The sequence below is a fragment of the Arachis hypogaea genome, chromosome 19 (assembly GCF_003086295.3).
Source record: "Arachis hypogaea cultivar Tifrunner chromosome 19, arahy.Tifrunner.gnm2.J5K5, whole genome shotgun sequence".
Taxonomy (NCBI): Eukaryota; Viridiplantae; Streptophyta; class Magnoliopsida; order Fabales; family Fabaceae; genus Arachis; species Arachis hypogaea.
Window position 1 is genome coordinate 47,370,762 of NC_092054.1, and position 5,755 is coordinate 47,376,516.

General features: G+C 38.9%; 1 non-coding gene across 1 annotated transcript; it reads right to left on the minus strand.

Moving 5' to 3' along the window:
* Nucleotides 1-1,426: 1,426 nt before the first annotated feature.
* On the minus strand, nucleotides 1,427-1,534 carry LOC112780489 (small nucleolar RNA R71). The gene has a single exon (XR_003191322.1). It is a non-coding gene; the product is annotated as a small nucleolar RNA R71 (small nucleolar RNA).
* Between the last annotated feature and the right edge of the window lie 4,221 nt (nucleotides 1,535-5,755).

The following is a 5,755-nucleotide window of genomic DNA, read 5'->3' on the forward strand; positions in this document are numbered from 1 at the left end:
CGAAAATTAGATTTGACTTTTTCAAAAATTTTAAAAATCTAGTTGTTTTCATGAGTCAAATCAAATTTTCAATTTGAAAATCTTATCTTTTTCAAAATCTTTTTCAAAAATCAAATCTTTTTCAATTTTCTTAGTTATTTTCGAAAATTTTAAAAATATTTTTCAAAAATCTTTTTCTTATCTTTACCTCCTAATTTTCGAAAATAACATCATCAATTAATGTTTTGATTCAAAAATTTCAAGTTTGTTATTTACTTGTTAAGAAAGATTCAAACTTTAAGTTCTAGAATCATATCTTGTGATTTCTTGTGAATCAAGTCATTAATTGTGATTTTAAAAATCAAATCTTTTTCAAAACTAATTTCAATCATATCTTTTCAAAAATATCTCTTTATCTTATCTTTTCCAAAATTTGATTTTAAAATATCTCTTCTAACTTCTTATCTTCTCATCTTTTCAAAAGTGATTTTCAAAATTTGTTTCAACTAACTAACTAACTTTTTGTTTGTTTCTTATCTTTTTTAAAACCACCTAACTAACTCTCTCTCTCTAATTTTCGAAAATATCTTCCCCCTTTTTCAAAATTTCTTTTTAATTAACTAATTATTTTAATTTTTGATTTTAATTTTCGAAAATTACTAACCTTTTTCAAAAACTATTTTCGAAAATCACTAACTCTTTTTCAAAAATAATTTTCAAAAATTCTCCTTCTCTCTCATCTCCTTCTATTCATTTATTCATCTACTAACACTTCATCTCACCAAAAATCCGAACCCTCTCTCTCTGAGTTCAGATTTTTTCTTTTTCTTTTCTTCTACTCACATAAGGGAACCTCTATGCTTGGGCAAAAAGGATCTCTATTATTATTATTTTTCTGTCCCCTCTTTTTCATATGAGCAGGAGCAAGGACAAGAATATTCTTATTGAAGCAGATCCAGAATCTGAAAGGACTCTGAAGAGGAAACTAAGAGAAGCTAAATTACAATAATCCAGCAAGCACCTTTCAGAAATTTTCGAACAAGAAGAGGAGATGGCAGCCGAAAATAATAATAATGCAAGGAGGATGCTTGGTGACTTTATTGCACCTAATTCCAATTTACATGGAAGAAGCATCTCCATTCCTGCCATTGGAGCAAACAATTTTGAGCTTAAACCTCAATTAGTTTCTCTGATGCAGCAGAACTGCAAGTTTCATGGACTTCCATCTGAAGATCCTTTTCAGTTCTTAACTGAATTCTTGCAGATATGTGATACTGTTAAGACTAATGGAGTAGATCCTGAAGTCTACAGGCTCATGCTTTTCCCTTTTGCTGTAAGAGACAGAGCTAGAGTATGGTTGGACTCTCAACCTAAGGATAGCCTGAACTCTTGGGATAAGCTGGTCAAGGCTTTCTTAGCCAAGTTCTTTCCTCCTCAAAAGTTGAGTAAGCTTAGAGTGGATGTTCAAACCTTCAGACAGAAAGAAGGTGAATCCCTCTATGAAGCTTGGGAGAGATACAAAGGACTGACCAAAAAGTGTCCTTCTGATATGCTTTCAGAATGGACCATCCTGGATATATTCTATGATGGTCTGTCTGAATTAGCTAAGATGTCATTGGATACTTCTGCAGGTGGATCCATTCACCTAAAGAAAACGCCTGCAGAAGCTCAAGAACTCATTGACATGGTTGCTAATAACCAGTTAATGTACACTTCTGAGAGAAATCCTGTGAGTAATGGGACGCCTATGAAGAAGGGAGTTCTTGAAATTGATACTCTGAATGCCATACTGGCTCAGAATAAAATATTGACTCAGCAAGTCAATATAATTTCTCAGAGTCTGAATGGAATACAAGCTGCATCCAACAGTACTCAAGAGGCATCTTCTGAAGAAGAAGCTTATGATCCTGAAAACCCTGCAATAGCAGAGGTAAATTACTTAGGTGAACCTTATGGAAACACCTATAACTCATCATGGAGAAATCATCTAAATTTCTCATGAAAGGATCAAAAGCCTCAACAAGGCTTTAATAATGGTGGAAGAAATAGGTTTAACAATAGTAAACCTTTTCCATCATCCACTCAGCAACAAACAGAGAACTCTGAACATAATACCTTTAATTTAGCAAACTTAGTCTCTGATTTATCTAAGGCCACTGTAAGTTTCATGAATGAAACAAGGTCCTCCATTAGAAATTTGGAGGCACAAGTGGGCCAGCTGAGTAAAAGGATCACTGAAATCCCTCCTAGTACTCTCCCAAGCAATACAGAAGAAAATCCAAAAGGAGAGTGGAAGGCCATTGACATGATCACCATGGCCGAACCTGTAAGGGAAGGAGAGGACGTGAATCCCAAGGAGGAAGACCTCCTGGGATGCCCAGTGATCAATAAGGAACTTCCCTCTGAGGAACCAAAGGAATCTGAGACTCATCTAGAGACCATAGAGATTCCATTAAACCCTCTTATGCCATTCATGAGCTCTGATGAGTATTCCTCTTCTAAAGAGAATGAGGATGTTACTGTAGAGCAAGCTGCCAAGTTTCTTGGTGCAATCATGAAGCTGAATGCCAAATTATTTGGTATTGAGACTTAGGAAGATGAACCTCCCTTGTTCACCAATAAACTAAGTGATATGGTAAGTGATATGGATCAACTGACATTGCCTCAGAAGAAATAGGATCTTGGAAAGTTCGTAATACCTTGTACCATAGGCAACATGATCTTTGAAAAGGCTCTGTGTGACCTTGGTTCAGGGATAAACCTCATACCCCTCTCTGTAATAGAGAAACTAGGAATCTTTGGGGCACAAGCTGCTAAAATCTCATTAGAGATGGCAGATAATTCAAGAAAACAGGCTTATGGACAAGTAGAGGACGTATTAGTAAAGGTTGAAGGCCTTTACATCCCTGCTGATTTAATAGTCCTTGATACTGGGAAGGATGAGGATGAATTCATCATCCTTGGAAGACCCTTCCTAGCCACAGCAAGAGCTGTGATTGATGTTGACAGAGGTGAATTAGTCCTTCAATTGAATAAGGACTCCCTTGTGTTTAAAACTCGAGGTCATCCTTCTGTAAACATGGAGAGGAAGCATAAAAAGCTTCTCTCAAAATAGAGTCAACCAGAGCCCCCACAGTCAAACTCTAAGTTTGGTGTTGGGAGGCCACAACCAAACTCTAAGTTTGGTGTTGAACTCCCATATCCAAACTCTAAGTTTGGTGTTGGGAAGTCTCAACAATGCTCTGAACATCTGTGAGGCTCCATGAGAGCCCACTGTCAAGCTATTGACATTAAAGAAGCGCTTGTTGGGAGGCAACCCAATTTTTATTTATTTAATTTTATTGTTCTTTCATGTTTTATTAGGTTCATGATCAAGTGGAGTCACAAAATAAATATAAAAATTGAAAACGGAATCAAAAATAGCAGAAGAAAAATCACACCCTGGAGGAAGACCTTACTGGCGTTTGAACGCCAGTAAGAAGCATCTGGCTGGCATTCAACACCAGAACAGAGCATGGTTCTGGCGCTGAACGCCCAAAATGGGCAGCATCTGGGCGTTTGAACTCCAGAATTGCACCCTGGAGAAGAGCTGGCGCTGAACGCCCAGAACAAGCATGGTTCTGGCGTTCAACGCCAGAAATGGGCAACAAATGGGCGTTCAACGCCCAGAACAAGCACCAATCTGGCGCTGAACGCCCAGAGTTGTGTGCAAGGGCATTTTGCATGCCTAATTTGGTGCAAGGTTGTAAATCCTTGAACACCTCAGGATCTGTGGACCCTACAGGATCACCTCAGGATCTATGGACCCCACAGGATCCCCACCTACCTCGACTCACTTCTTCTCACCCCTCTTTCACACCATCCCATAAACACTCTTCCCCAAAACTCTTCACCAATCACCTCAATCTCTCTTTCCTATCACCACTTCACCACTCACATTCATCCACTCTTCCCCATAAACCTACCTCATAAACACCACCTACCTTCAAAATTCAAAATCAATTTCCCACCCAAACCCACCCTATATGGCCGAAACTTACCCCCCTCCCTTCCCTATATATAGCCCTCCATTCTTCCTCATTTTCACACAACACAACCCTCTCTTCTCTTCTTGGCCGAATACACCCCTCCCCCCTCTCCTCCATATTTTCTTCTTCTTCATCTATTCTTTCTTCTCTTGCTCGAGGATGAGCAATATTCTAAGTTTGGTGTGGTAAAAGCATAAGCTTTTTATTTTTCCATTACCATTGATGGCACCCAAGACCGGAGAATCTTCTAGAAAAGGGAAAGGGAAGACAAAAGCTTCCACCTCCGAGTCATGGGAGATGGAAAGATTCATCTCCAAAACTCATCAAGACCACTTCTATGATGTTGTGGTCAAGAAGAAGGTGATCCCCGAGGTCCCTTTCAAGCTCAAGAAGAATGAGTATCCGGAGATCCGACATGAAATCCAAAGAAGAGGTTGGGAAGTTCTAACAAACCCCATCCAACAAGTCGGCATCCTAATGGTTCAAGAGTTCTATGCCAATGCATGGATCACTAGGAACCATGATCAAAGTATGAACCCAAACCCAAAGAATTATATTACAATGGTTCGGGGGAAATACTTAGATTTTAGTCCGGAAAACGTGAGGTTGGTGTTTAACTTGCCCATGATGCAAGGAGATGCACGCCCCTACACTAGAAGGGTCAACTTTAATCAAAGGTTGGACCAAGTCCTCATGGACATATGTGTGGAAGGAGCTCAATGGAAGATTGACTCCAAAGGCAAGCCGGTTCAATTAAGAAGACTGGACCTCAAGCCTGTGGCTAGAGGATGGTTGGAGTTCATCCAACGCTCCATCATCCCCACTAGCAACCGATCTGAAGTTACTGTGGATCGGGCCATCATGATCCATAGCATCATGATTGGAGAGGAAGTAGAAGTTCATGAAGTCATCTCCCTTGAACTCTACAAAATAGCCGAAAAGCCCTCTCCTGGGGCAAGGCTAGCTTTTCCTTATCTTATTTACCATCTATGTTACTCAGCTGGAGCTTTCATAGAAGGAGACATTCCCATTGAGGAAGAGAAGCCCATCACTAAGAAAAGGATGGAGCAAGCAAGAGAGCCTATTCATGGATCTCAAGAAACGCGTGAAGCTCATCACCATGAGATCCCGGAGATGCCCCAAATGCATTTTCCTCCACAAAACTATTGGGAGCAAATCAACACCTCCCTAGGAGAATTAAGTTCCAACATGGGACAATTAAGGGTGGAACATCAAGAGCACTCCATCATCCTTCATGAAATAAGAAAAGATAAAAAAGCAATGAGGGAAGAGCAACAAAGACAAGGAAGAGATATAGAAGAGCTCAAGGACATCATTGGTTCCTCAAGAAGGAAACGCCACCATCACTAAGGTGGACTCATTCCTTGTTCTTATTTTTTGTTTTTCGTTTTCTCTATGATAAGTGCTTATCCATGTTTGTGTCTTCATTACATGATCATTAGTATTTAGTAACTTTGTCTTAAAGTTATGAATGTCCTATGAATCCATCACCTCTCTTAAATGAAAACTATTTTAATTCAAAAGAATAAGAAGTACATGAGTTTCGAATTTATCCTTGAATTTAGTTTAATTATATTGATGTGGTGACAATGCTTCTTGTTTTCTGAATGAATGCCTGAACAGTGCATATGTCTTTTGAAGTTGTTGTTTAAGAATGTTAAATATGTTGGCTCTTGAAAGAATGATGATAAGGAGACATGTTATTTGATAATCTGAAAAATCATAAA